Source organism: Mirounga leonina, unplaced genomic scaffold (assembly GCF_011800145.1).
Source record: "Mirounga leonina isolate KUSES-001 unplaced genomic scaffold, KU_Mleo_1.0 Mir_53, whole genome shotgun sequence".
Lineage (NCBI taxonomy): Eukaryota > Metazoa > Chordata > Mammalia > Carnivora > Phocidae > Mirounga > Mirounga leonina.
Genome location: NW_023270807.1, coordinates 94,345,273 through 94,359,081, shown reverse-complemented (window position 1 = coordinate 94,359,081; position 13,809 = coordinate 94,345,273).

The window sequence follows — 13,809 nt, the reverse complement described above, 5'->3', positions numbered from 1 at the left end:
CTAAGCCCCAGCTTAAATCAAATGTGGTGGTGGTGGGTGGGCTGCGAATTCAGGAGGTGGTTAGGAGTACAGCCCTGAAACAGGACAGGTGGAGTTCCAATTCCAGCTCAAGCATTTATGTGCGAGCTTGCTCAAGTAATTGAACATCATTCTGGATCAGAATGATAAATAACACCATTATGTTATATTGTGTTTGCCCTATTTAAAACGAACTTGGTCCATTTTTTCTTAAAAAAGATTAATTAATTAATTTTTTCTTTATTTCAGAGAGAGAGAGAGAGAGCATGTGGTTAGGGAGAGGGGCAGAGGGAGAGAATCTTTAAGCAGACTCCCTGCTGAAGGAGGAGCCTGAGGCCGGGTTTGACAGGACCCACGAGATCATGACTTGAGCTGAAACCAAGAGTCGGACGCTCAACCGACTGAGCCACGCATGTGCCATGAACCTGGTCCTTTTTTGAGTTCTTGGATTACACTTAACTTTTTTCAAAAGCTTGAGCGAAGTTCTTACTGCAAATGCCCTGGTAAATTCTAGAATTACAAAAATTTCTTCTCAAAGCACATCCAAAGAAACAATTCTACAAACTGTTAGATATAAGATAAGGTCTGTGATCTAATATATAACATGGTGACTATATGTCACTGTATTATATCATTGAAATTTGCTAAGAGTAGAACTTAAATGTTTTCACCAAAAAAAAAAAAAAAAAAAAAAAAAAGGTGATGAATGTGTTAATCTATTCATTGGGAGAGAGTCTTTCACAATGTATATGTATGTCAGATCATCATGCCGTGCACTCTAAATATCTTACAGTTTCATTTGTCAGTTATATCTCAATAAGCCTGGGGAAAATAAATAAATAAGAACAAATGATTCCACCTCATCTCAAATGGAAAAAGATCTTCTTTGGCCAAGGGGAGGAAGTTTCTTTTCCTCACTTCTCTCCCCAACTGTCACTGCAACCCCAAATCAAAATTGTTTAAATTCCTCAATTTTCTTAACAGTAGTTTCCTAATGCTTATTGTTCACCCATGATTGAGCTTCTTTCTCCTTAATTCCTTTCAAAAATTGGAAATTAACTGGAGAGCAAAGTACCTGCTAGTAACCCTAACCCTAACCCTAACCCAAGATGGGTAGAGGGATAGACATTTGAATGAGGCTTTCTGCCCCATGGGGCAACAGTGGCTATGTCTCATCAGCAGCAGTGGGGAGAAGGGAGGTCTCCAGCCCTGAAAAGCCAGAGGCTGCTCCTTACAAGTATTGTCCAGCCCGGGGATCAGAGGAGTGGCCTCTGGGGCCAGTGTTCCATGCCTGCATCACCATGCAGGCTCCATGAGGCAGGCCTGGCCCAGGGACCATGGCCTCTGCTGGAATGGCCCTTCCTCCGAATCTTCCTCCTCCCTCGCCCCCTGCTCACCTGGGCTGTCTTGCATTTCCCCAGCATGTCTCCTTCTGCCGCCTGGGGACCTTTCTCTCCACCCTTATTGGCTTTGTCAAGAAGAACAACCCCAGGCCTGATGGTGGGGGTGAATTCAGGACAGGCTTTGCACCATTTCTGAATTTCCTAGGTTTTGTCAATGGAAGCCAGACCCTTAATGCTATTTTAATGCAGTTGTTTTGTGTGTGAATAATATGCTCTTTTTGCCAAACCTCAAGCCCTGGAACTAAGATCTCATAAAAATGCCTGGAGTCCAAAGCTAATAGCTGTTATTCAGCTGTTATGGGGTAAGGCCTGAAAAGCTTCGGATTGATATTGTTCTTAGCAGGGCAGCTACCAGGGCAGCTACCGAGGGGCTGAGGCTCCAGATGCCTGAGGATTGGGAAGAGATGTGCCCCATCAGGCTGCTCCAATAGCCCCACCACGTGGAGGTCTCTGGTGGAGATCTTTGTAGCTCATCCCCTCTGCAGCCCCTGGTCACCGCTTCCCCTTTTGTGATCCTAAACTCCGAGAAGGGCCTCACTTCCCACCCCACCCCCCCAACCCCTGCCCTTTTCACCATATACATCCGATCATCGCCAACATTCATTCAACAAGAACTTTTTATCAAATTGTAGCTGGCATATAATGTTACATTCAGGTGCACAGCATAGTGAGTAGACAATATTATCCGTTATGCAAGGATAGTCACCATCTGTCACCACACAACATTGTTACAGTATTGACTATCTTCCCTATACTGTACTTCTCATCCCCATGACTGATTGATTTCAGAATTGGAAGTTTGTAGCTCTTAATCCCCTTTGCCTATTTTGCCCATTCTCCCACCCACCTGCTCTCTGGCAACCACTGGTTTGTTCTCTGTATTGGTGAGTCTGTTTTGTTTGTTCATTTGTTTGGTTTTTTAGATTCCATATATAAGTGAAATCATATTGTATTTGTCTTTTTATGTCTGACTTATTTCACTGAGCATAATACCCTCTGGGTCCATCCATGTAGTTGTGTGTGGGAAGATGGGAAGTTTTTATTCTTTTTCATGGCTGAGTAATACTCCACTCTGTATGTATATATGTATGTATGTATGTATGTATGTATGCATATATGTATCTATCATCTATCTATCTATCTATCTATCTATCTATCTATCTATCTATCATCTATCATCTCTACCACATCCTCTTTGTCCATTCATTTATTGAATGACACTTAGGTTGCTTCCATATCCTGGCTATTGTAAATAATGCTGCAATAAACATAAGGATGCATTTTTTTCTCATTTAACAAGAATTTATTGAAGACGTATTAACATTCCAGGCACTTTGCTGGGTGTGATGATAAAATGGCAGCCTGCTGGTAAGAAGAGTCTAGAGTCATGAATAAGAGTATGGACTCTGAAGCCAGAGGTCACATGAAGTCTCTCCCACCTGTTAGCTATTAGCTCAGTGAGCTTGGGCAAGATCTTCCTGTCTCCCCATATACAACAGGGCTAATGATGGCTCCTGCTTCACAGTTATTTTCTGATACACAAATGGGTTAATATGTCTAATTCAGTGCCCAGCACATGGTAAATACTATGTAAGTGTGTAAGTGAAAAACAAAATAATGGAGAGGAGATGGGCATCAAAGAGCTCACACAAACATGTGAAGTAATTTCTGGGAGAAGGCAGTGGCCTGTGAGATCTGAGAATCCTGGGCTGGGCTGTGAAGGACAGGCAGGCATCATGTCCCGTGAGCTCCATCTCCTGCCACTCTCTTGGCTCAAGCCATGGCCACCTCTCCTCTGGATCACACAAATGTCCCCGTAAGTGGTCTTCCTCCCTGTTCCCCTCCTCTTGAGACTGCAGTCAATGGGGTTTTTCTAAATCTTAAGTGTGACTCTGTCATTTCCTATGTGGCATTCTTCAGTGCCTCCCAAGTTCCCTCAGGTTTCTATCCAAAGTCCTCAGCAGGCTTGCAAGGCCCTGTGTCATTTTCCTTCCAGCCTTGTCTCTGCTTCCCCCAACTTTCCTTCTCAATACCCAGGATGTTCCCTCACATGCTATCCTCTAATCCCGAGGAACTCCTTTTAGTTCTGTCTCCTGGCCACAGTCTTTCTTCCCTCTGGGCCTTTTCTCTTCTTGTGGCCTCCACCTGGAATACGCATTGGCTCCCCTGCCCCACCTTTCCCCTGGCAGGTTCCTAGTGGCCTTCAGACCTCCACCTCTGCCTCACTTCCCTGAGGCAGCCTCCCCGGGCTCCATGGGTAGGTTTGGTGCTCCTCTTGTGTTCTCCCATGGCACCTCCTGGGGCTCTATAGCGGCGCTGATCACTTTACTGATTGTGTAATTTTGCTTTTTATTCTTCGTACCCTTGACCAAGCTCTGGGAGGGTGGAAATTGCCTTTCATATGCAAGAGTGTATCCCCAGAAGTCAGCACAGGGCTTGGCATGTGGTAAGCTCACAACACATATTCTGGGTTGGATTGTGTCTCCCCCAAATTCATATGTTGAAGCCCTAGCCTGCAGTACCTCAGAATCTGACCTTATTTAGACATAGGGTTGTTGTAGATGTAGCGAGTTAAGTTTAGGGTGAGCTCACCCTACTCCAATATGACAGGTGACATTATGAAAAGAACGCCATGTGAAGAGAAAGACACACACAGAAGGCAGATAATGTGAGGACACGCAAGGAGAAGGCAGGCCTCTATAAGCCAAGGACAGGGGCCTAGAACAGACTCTTCCCTCACAGCCCGCAGCAGGAACCAATACTGCCGGTACCTTGATCTCCGACGTCTGACCTCCAGAACTGTGAGACCCTAATTTCTTTTGTTTAAAATGTCCAGTGTGTGGTATTTTGTTATGGCAGCCCTAGAAAATGAATATAACACATTTCTTCACAGACCGGGTTTCCAACTCTTTTAAATGTGCTCCTATAAGTAAAGACTTTGCATGTACACAAATACACCCTAAACGGCTCCATATTCCACAAATAGATGGATCCACAAGAATGGCAGGCCCAGGTGGCTGTTAGTCATCACAGCAAGCAGCCAATTTTAGCTTTGAATGACCCCCTCTCCCTGGGTATTCCAAGAACTTCACCCAAGTGGGCAGGGGAGGTGCCCCTCTCAGCAAGCCCCCACAGCAGGGGGAATGTGAGAGGATGGGCAAGCAGGTGTTTGTTTTTCTCTCCCAGCCAGGAGAAGCAGCTGAGAAAGATGGGGTTGGGGGTGGGGTGGGGGTGGGGCAGAGCAAAGTGCAAGGAAGGGAAATAAGAGCAGGAATGTGGAGCCAAGCCGAGTCCATTTTGGACTCCAGAACCGCACCACAGGATGTCAGTGTAGGCTGCACAGAAGCCAAGATGTCAGGGAGGAATTTCCCCCCTTCCTCCCCCCACCAAAAAAAGTTCTTCTCCATTTGATTGCAGCCTCTAATAAGCAATTCTTCCAAATTTCTTCTGACTTAAGAAGTTCAGAGCATGTTGAGCTAAAGAAACACTAGGATCATAATTACGGTTATTATAGGGAGTTGTTGTATGCCCATCACCACAGCATCTGGCTGTAATCACATGCTTAATGGAATGCAAGATGATCCACTGCTCATAATGGGTAGTTTCCTAGCCAGGCAGCCACCAAGTGCCCACCCTCCCACTCGGAGGCCCAACAGAACAGATGCTTGCGGAAAGAGAAGATGCTTGTGCTTGTCTGGAGGGCCAGTGACCTCAGGACAGTGCTAGGGAAAGCCAGCTCCATAACCAAATCTTGGCACTTGTATGCTTCTGTCCAGCCAGCAAGGGTCAGAAGCTCTCCCCCCACTCTGGGTAGGAGGGAAGGGGTTGGGAGGGGAGTGTCCCAATGCTCACTTCTGATCACATTGAGCCTCACAGACGGTGAAGTGGAGAGGTGTGACTATGGGCTGGGGACCCATATTTGCTTCTGATGACAAGCCCTCTGGCTCCATTCTTTAGCAACTTGGATGCCTCAACACACTGGAAATGCACAATGAAAATCCCTCTAGTCCAACGATTCCTCTAAAGCACAGTTGCCTCAGCTCGTCCTGCCATGACATGACACCATAGACTGGGTGCTTAACTCACATTTATTTCTCACAGTTCTGGAAGTTGGGAAGTCCAAAATCAAGGTGCTGGCAGATTTGTTTTTTGGTGAGGGCCCTCTTCCTGGCTTATAAATGGCCACCTCTGCCTTCTCATTGTATCCTTATAAGATAGAGGGAGGAGACTCTAATGTCTCTTCCTCTAAGGTCACTAATCCCATCATGGGGGTTCCACTCTCATGACCTCACCTAAACTAATCACTTCTCAAAGGTTCTGCCTCCTAAAAGTCTCAAAATGCGGTTAAGGCTTCAACATATGAATTTGGTGGTGATGGGGAGGAACACAGACATTCTATCTATTAATTAAACTCATTATCTATTTTGTATGTGTGGGTGGGCTACCCATTTCTTTTTTTACACCTCAGTTTTGAGAGCCAACAAGTCACAGGTGTCTGAGCAGACCTCATCCCCTACAGATAGGGCCTCTGATGTCTTTTGGCCTCACCCTGCCTTAGCCTACCGGCTGTACCAGATTTTAACTATGGTGGAGTCTTAGCTCATGTCTTCAGTGAGTTCCTTTTGATTGGTACTATAGACATTGGGGAGGGTATGTGCTATGGTGAGCACTGTGAATTGTGTAAGACTGATGAATCACAGACCTGTACCTTTGAAACAAATAATAAATTATATGTTTGAAAAAAAAAAGATAGTAGGAAGGGAAAAATGAAGGGGGGGATTCGGAGGGGGAGACGAACCATGAGAGACTATGGAATCAGAAACAAACTGAGGGTTCTAGAGGGGAGGGGGTTGGGGGGATGGGTTAGTCTGGTGATGGGTATTAAAGAAGGCACGTATTGAATGGAGCACTGGATGTTATATGCAAATAATGAATCATGGCACACTCCATCAAAAACTAATGATGTAATGTATGGTGATTAACATAACATAATAAAATAAAATTAAAAAAAAAAAGGAATCCCAAAGCCACTTGATTGTCCTGTACCATACAGTCTAGGTATCTTTGTTGACTTTCCCTTCCTGAAACATAAAACCTTATAGTCTCATGACCTTTCCTATATCATCATGCTCAGTCTCTATGCTTCTTCCCTTTCATTCTAGTTTTCCGGGGCTGTCTTCCCTCTGTGGTTCCAATGCAAATAAAGTTCCTTATTTCCTTAACCAATTTCATATCCAAAAATCTTCTGCATGCCCCCATGCATCTCGAATTCAACATGGCTAACAATGGACTTCTAATATCCCCTTGCCCATGGGGGATACCACTTATAAACCTGTGTCTTTGCCATTGACTAGTTCAGTTGGTAATGCCACCCCACCCCCCCGCCCCAGGTGGCTTATCCTTCTTCATTCAACATCCTATCTATCAAGTCCTGCAGGGTTTACTCTCAAAATGCTGCATATATCAGAAAAGAAGAAATAAACATTTAGCATAGAGCCCCCTGGTTTTTTCAGTTAGAAGATCATCCCCTCCAACACCATTTTTAGAGAGGGGCTAATTTAATTGATACGTAGTCAAATGTTTATCTATATTTTAATTATTAACTTAGCAACACGTGTATATTTAAAATAGCACACAAGGGGTGCCTGGGTGGCTCAGCTGGTTAAGCCCCTACCTTCAGCTCAGATCATGATCCCAGGGTCCTGGGATCGAGCCCCACATCGGGCTCTCTGCTCAGTAGAGAGTCTGCTTCTCCCTCTCCCTCTGCTGCTCCCCCTGCTTGTGCTCTCTTTCTCTCTGTCAAATAAGTAAAAATAAAATATTTTAAAAAATAATAAAATAACACACAAAATACCAGGTATTAGTTTAGAAATTAATATACTCATACATATTTCATGAAACAGTTTTATTTAAACTCCCCACATGTAATTTTGACATCAGGGTCTTTGTTATCACTGGAGGCACCTGGGAATTAATATGGTTTTCTAGAGCAAATCATGGTCAATTCTGTGGTGTTTGAGACCCAGCATTTTTAGAATCGAGATTTGATTCTGTCTTTGGAAACATTTCCTAAATGTCACAAGAACCCATGAAACAGCTGTTTTTTTTTTCAATTGTGCATTGTAATCATCACTATGTAATCACTTAATATGTTTATTTTAAGGTAACCTTTCAAATGCTTTTTCATAACACCATCTAATACTTGGAATTGTGAGTCATAATCCCAGGAAAAATTACTACTGCTCTATTAATTGACTTTGCCTTGAAAATTTTTCTCAACTGAATCAGTCAGAAGACCTCTCTAACAACCCAAACTAGCATTGATTCAAGCCATTTCAGGCCAATGTGCCTTCTCCAGACAAGAGGGCAACCATATGCCCAGTTGGCACGGGACAGTCCTAGTTTAACATGTTATCCCCATGTAATTGTCAGTAAAACCAGTTTAGATAATTAATCGTAACATCAAGTACCAGTGTGCTGTACCAACGAAAGTGAGAGAACCCCCCTAATAAGGACTTAGGAGGATTCGGATATGAGGTCCCTCTGTCTTTTCTGAGGGATATGTAGGGACGGGGAGCCCTGTCTCACCTTTAGGCATAAACAGCCTTTCTCATGAGCTCTCACAGTACCCTCCCAAGTGGCTTCTCTGCTTTCAGCATGTCCCCCTCAGTTCAGCTTCTACTGTGCTGTCTCTCTCCTCCTTATGACCTACAAGTTTCCCCACTGACTACAGGATTCTTTCCAAGCTCCTGATGTGGCTTACAATTCCCTCTTTTACTGGATTCCCTTTTGCTTCCTAAAATTCTTTTCCTGCCATTCCTTATATGCTAGAGTGAATCATAGCCCCCCCATATGTCCATGTCTCAATCCCTGGTACCTGTGCATATTACCTTATACAAAGGGACTTTGCAGATGTGATTAAGTTAAGGAGCTTGAGATGGGAAGTTATCCTAGAATTACTCAAGTGAGTCTGAGGTAAATACAGTGGTCCTTTGAAGAGGGAGGCAAGGACAGTGAGGAAATAGGAAATGGGAGGGAAGTCAGAATCATAGGAAAAGGTGATATGATGACAAAAGGAGAGATTGGAGTCTTTCACTTTGAGTATGAGGGAAGGAGCCACAAGGCAAGGAACACAGACCCAAAGTAGAAGATGAAGGCAAGGAAACAGATTCTCCCCTTCAGAGCCTCTGGAAGGAGCCAGCACTGCCGACACCTTGACTTTAGCCCAGTAAGATTGAGGTGGATTTCTGACCTCCGGAACTGTAAAGACAACAGATTTATTGCCACCATGTTTAAGGCCACCATGTTTGTGGTAATGTATTATAGCAGCCATAGGAAATACTACATGCTACTTAGTATTTTATGTTCCGGCAACCTCTGTTGGCCTGACACTCCCCACCAATCATGCTCTTTCCCACTTCTGCTGTTCAGCTGTTATCTCTGCTGCCTGGAATGCCCTTCCTGCCCTCACCGCCCTTTCTCCCTCTAGCCACCATTTGCTTGGTCAAATCCTATTTGTCCATCTGACTCAGCTTGGACATTCCCACTGACCTCCACCTAGGAGGGGTCTGTACCCCTCCTCTGGTTCACACAAACCCATTCACATTTCCCTAGCATTTCTTTTACCAGAGTTTACTAAAATCGTCTGATTGTCATCTCCAACTGTCCAAGAAGGGACTGTGTGAGGGGACTGTGTCTTATTTATTTATTTATTTTCTATCTTTGTCTTCAGTAGGCACTCAATAGCTGTTGAATTAAAAAAAAAGAATTTAAATAACTTAATTAACAAATATTTCTTGAATAAGAAACACTGGGTTATTCCTTGCCCATTTCCAAGTGATTTGAGGAAGAACTACCTATGTTCACTATGGTATTATGCATCATCCTAGAAGAAATTGTGATTTGCTTCAGTTGGAGAGGTCCTACAAATCAAAATGGAAGAATTCCGGGTCTTTTTCATCCTCTATTGAGAGGGCTTTCTGGAATCTTGGCCCAGCCATAGATGTTTAGTGTATTAGAGGAAGCGTCACCTTCAAATGGACTCATTCACCTGGGTCTAGAGGTCCAGGCTCTAAGCTTTCTTGGGTAATGGGAGCTGAAGTTCAAATCTCTGTGTACCAGAAATGTCTCACCTCACACTTTAGCCCAACTGAACTGTGCTTTTCTTCAGACAGGTCTTCTTGTCTTGACACCTTTGCTAACTCCCTTTCCTCCTCCTAGAATGCTGTTTTCCCTCAATTTCCATGTGTTTTTATTTCAACCTACCCATCCACGGAAGTACAGCTTCTAAAACTATCCCAAATCCTGGTTGGTCATTTCACAGTTCAGATGAGAGGATATGAGTAAATCAGCCCAATCCATCACTATCATGAAGCAACTGAAGGTCAAGGTCCTCTAAAATGGAGCCAACATCTTTCTCTACAAAGGAGAGCACATTTTCAGAGGAAAGCAAGCACAGCTTTAACATGGTGGTGAAATCTGCCATATAGGCCTCTGAGTGTTCTCTTGTGTATATTTTGTGGCCCATTATGGTAATTTCTTCTCCTCTTTACCTTCTTTGTAACTGGGCGATTATACTGCTAATCCCTGGGTACTATAATTTGCATTGCAATATGAGGCTCCATTTGATGCTTGCAAATTATGGGCCCAGGGCTGAAGCTCTGATGTGGGAATTGCTTCCACATAAGTCAGAAGAAGTTACATATACATGAGTGCAGCTCTGGGAATAAAGAACCTCTTTTCATAATCACAATTTAATATTTAAAAATAAAACCTCAGCTACAGAAAAATAATAGGAGCAAGCCCACCATAAAAGGAAGAGAACTGAAATGAAGTATTCTCATAAAAGTTTCATAAAATACAACCACACACATAATATACACTGGGGAGAAATGCCATAAAATTTCTACACTGGAAGAGGCAATGTTCCTTCAATCTCCTTTCCTGTTCAACAGGATTTGGCCTGAATTCTGAAGTCCCTACAGGTGAGTGGTGACAAGCATGATGGCATTTCAGAAGAAAGAAGTTACAGTCACTGGACTGGGAAGATGGGAAAAGAGAAATGAGCTCCATCCAGGGAAATCAGAGGGTATTGGTATCAGAGGACATGGATTTTCATATAGATGTGTTCTCCCTAACTCAGGTTTTAGAGGAATGCATAGTTTCTGTTGATCGTGAATTCAGGATAAAGCATGGTAGGCTGAGGAAGGGAAGTTTCTCTGGAGGTAAGAGGACCTGAGTTCTAGTCTCATGTCACCTTTTAATTGCCCAGCAACCTTTGAACAAGACCTTGGTTTTTTTTCATCTATTTATTATGGAGGTTGAATGTGGATATCTTCAAGGTCCCTTCTATATTTAATATTCTAATCTGTCATTTAGTGCTCATGGTGTATGAAGACTAGTTTAATCAGGATCACATCATAGCCACCAAGGCAAAATCTCTACCTGGACAATATTATTCCAGCATTGACCTACATAAGGGAGTTAGTGAAATACCACATCCAGACCCTGGTAGTTGGCCCATCTCTGTTTTGTTGGTTTGGGCACAATGCATTTTATTTTGCCCCCAAAATCTTCTATAGAGTTAATTTCTCTATAAAAGACATGAGTGTGTGTGTGTGTGTGTGTGAGAGAGAGAGAGAGAGAGAAAGAGAGAGAGAGATATAGGCAGAGAGAGAGACCGAGGAAGAGTGAGTATACTCTCAGAAGTAGTGTTGAATACATAGAATTGGCAAACCATGGGCAGACAGGTGAAAATGAGGCTGTCTTGAGCCAGTCTGTTCACAGAAAAATAGCAACGAAAAAGGACTGATAATTGTAAATAACCCTCAGATAATGCTCTGTTCTCTGCACTTTAGCTATTGTCTGTGTTTAAATAAGATTTTTTTTTGGAGAAAAGCAATTTCAGGTCCTAGAAAATTCATTGAATGAAATTATTTATTTAAAAATTGTGTATGACAAAGTTCTTCTAATTTTCAATTAAGGTCTACTTATTTAAAAAACTATCCAATAAAATAAGTTATGATAAAAATTCCAAGGCTGCTGCCCTAGGACACAGAGGGTTTCTTGACTTTTATTATGAAATTTGACCCATATGGAATTTTACATAAAGTAAACTGGTAGGGACAACTTCCAATGACAATTAAATCTTATTTTCTAGTCGTTTGACCTTTTTGGGGGCAGCATGGTAGAAGAAAAAAAGTTCAGACTTTGCAGCTAGGCAACACTGGGCTCAAATCCCGGCATTGCCACTTTTTTTTTTAAAGATTTATTTTATTTTTTAAAAGATTTTATTTATTTATTTGTCAGAGAAAGAGAGAGCGCACAAGCAGGGGGAGCGGCAGGCAGAGGGAGAAGCCGGCTTCCCCCCGAGCAAGGAGCCTGATGCGGGACTCGATCCCAGGACCCTAGGATCATGACCTGAGCCTAAGGCAGATGCTTAACCAATTGAGCCACCCAGGTGTCCCTTTATTTATTTATTTTAGAGAGAAAAAGAGAGAGAGCACACACGTGTGAGTGGGGGGGGGGATGAGGGGGGAAGAGCAGAAGGGGAGGGAGAGGGAGGGGGGAAAGAATCTCCAGCAGACTCTGAGCTGAGCACAGAGCTGACATCGGGCTCTATCTCGCGACCCTGAGATCATGACCTGAGCTGAAACCAAGAGTCGGAAGTCCAACCAACTGAGCCACGCAGGCGCCCCTTGGCATTGCCACTTCTTATGTGACCTTGGGTGAGTTCTGTAATCTGTCTAAACTTCAGGTTCTTAAGGAATGGTTGTGAAAGTTAGAAATAATATATTTAAATACACAGTGAATAGAACTTGATAGGAACTAGAAGATAGTAGCTGATGTTACTCCACGCAGTTGACCTGGCCTGTTGCAGAACTCCCAGCTACACATCTACACACAGGATGGGAAAACCCAATATATCCCAGGAATAGCCATGAGAGCAGGCTTTCTCCTTATTGAGGTAGAGGACCATGGAGGAAGCCCTGATGATATGAACACACGTTCATACACGAATCATGTTTAGTTACACGAAATGTAGCTAAAACTCTCAAACAGTCACTCCATGGTCATGGGTAACTGGGCTACAATGGGCTCACTCACTCCCATTCTAACTCCACTGTCCTTGTGAATGCTCCCCAGCCCCCACCACTTTCTGTGTTCTCATTGGAAAATCTAATGACCACTTCTGAAGGAGGTCCTTACCTGCATGAGGTGGGAAGCTGGCCTGGAGCTGTCTAGAATCGCTTCAAAAAACATGCAGAAATAACAGAGAACCCAGTCTGGGAGAAATGCTAAGAAATTTGCCAACACAAAAGCCCTGGTCTCTGAAAAGAGGTCCCGCCATGCCCCGCTCAGAATACTCCAACAGCTTCTCATCATTGTAAAAAAACAACAAAACAAACAAATAGACAGAGAAAGAGAAATGAAAATGCCTCAGTCTGGTCTACACAGTCTGACAGGATCTTGTCCCTGTCTGTTTCCCACCATTCTGTTCTCGCTCTGCTCTGGCCACACTGGTCTTGCTTCAGGTCTTTGCATTCCTGTTCCTTCTGCTTGCAAAGCTCTTCTCTGGATCTTTGCCTGGCTCACTCCTTTGCTACATTCAAGCATCTTCTTGAAAAGGTTCCCCTGCCACTGTGGGTAAAAGAGCCGCCGCCACTTTCCCTCTCTTTCTCTTTCCCTCCTTCCCTATCTTCTTTCCCTTCCCTCCTATATCCTTATCTCCTACCCTCTCTTATTCTTGTTATTCATTGCACTTACCATTACTGGGACTTTATTTATTTTTCTTATTTTCTTTTCGTTGTCTTTCTTGCCCACATATTTTTTTAAGTCTCATGGGTGTAAAGGGTTTGTGTCTTGTTCATGGCTGTATCTTGATTGCTTACAACATTGCCTGGTATGTAATAGGCAATCAATATTGTTACATGGAGGACTAAATAAACAGAGGAGCAAGTGTTGGTCATCAAAAAGATGTGACTGCTGGTTGACCCATAAGCTGGATCTAGGTGACCTGAGGCTCCTCACTCCCTCCTCTGTCCTTGGAATGTGGGTTCTGCATGCCTTTCCTGCTCCCAGAGGTTTCTCCAAGGACACAGTCTTGAGGTAATGATGGAGTATTGAGAACACCTGCACAGTATACTTGCTTGAACCCAGTTAAGGCTTCTCTCTACATAAACTTCAAAAATTTGGAAGGTGGATGCAGGGATCCATTCATCTTGCTGTCACCAAGACAAGCCTCATATGTAAGTTCCCTTTGCTTATTAAAACTGCCACCTACCAAGCTGGAGTGACCTGCATCTTTCTTCAGTTTCTCCCTGTACTCTGAATGTGGGGTTCAAGTTCAGATCACACCAGGGAAGCTCCCAAGAGAATTGAAAACCAA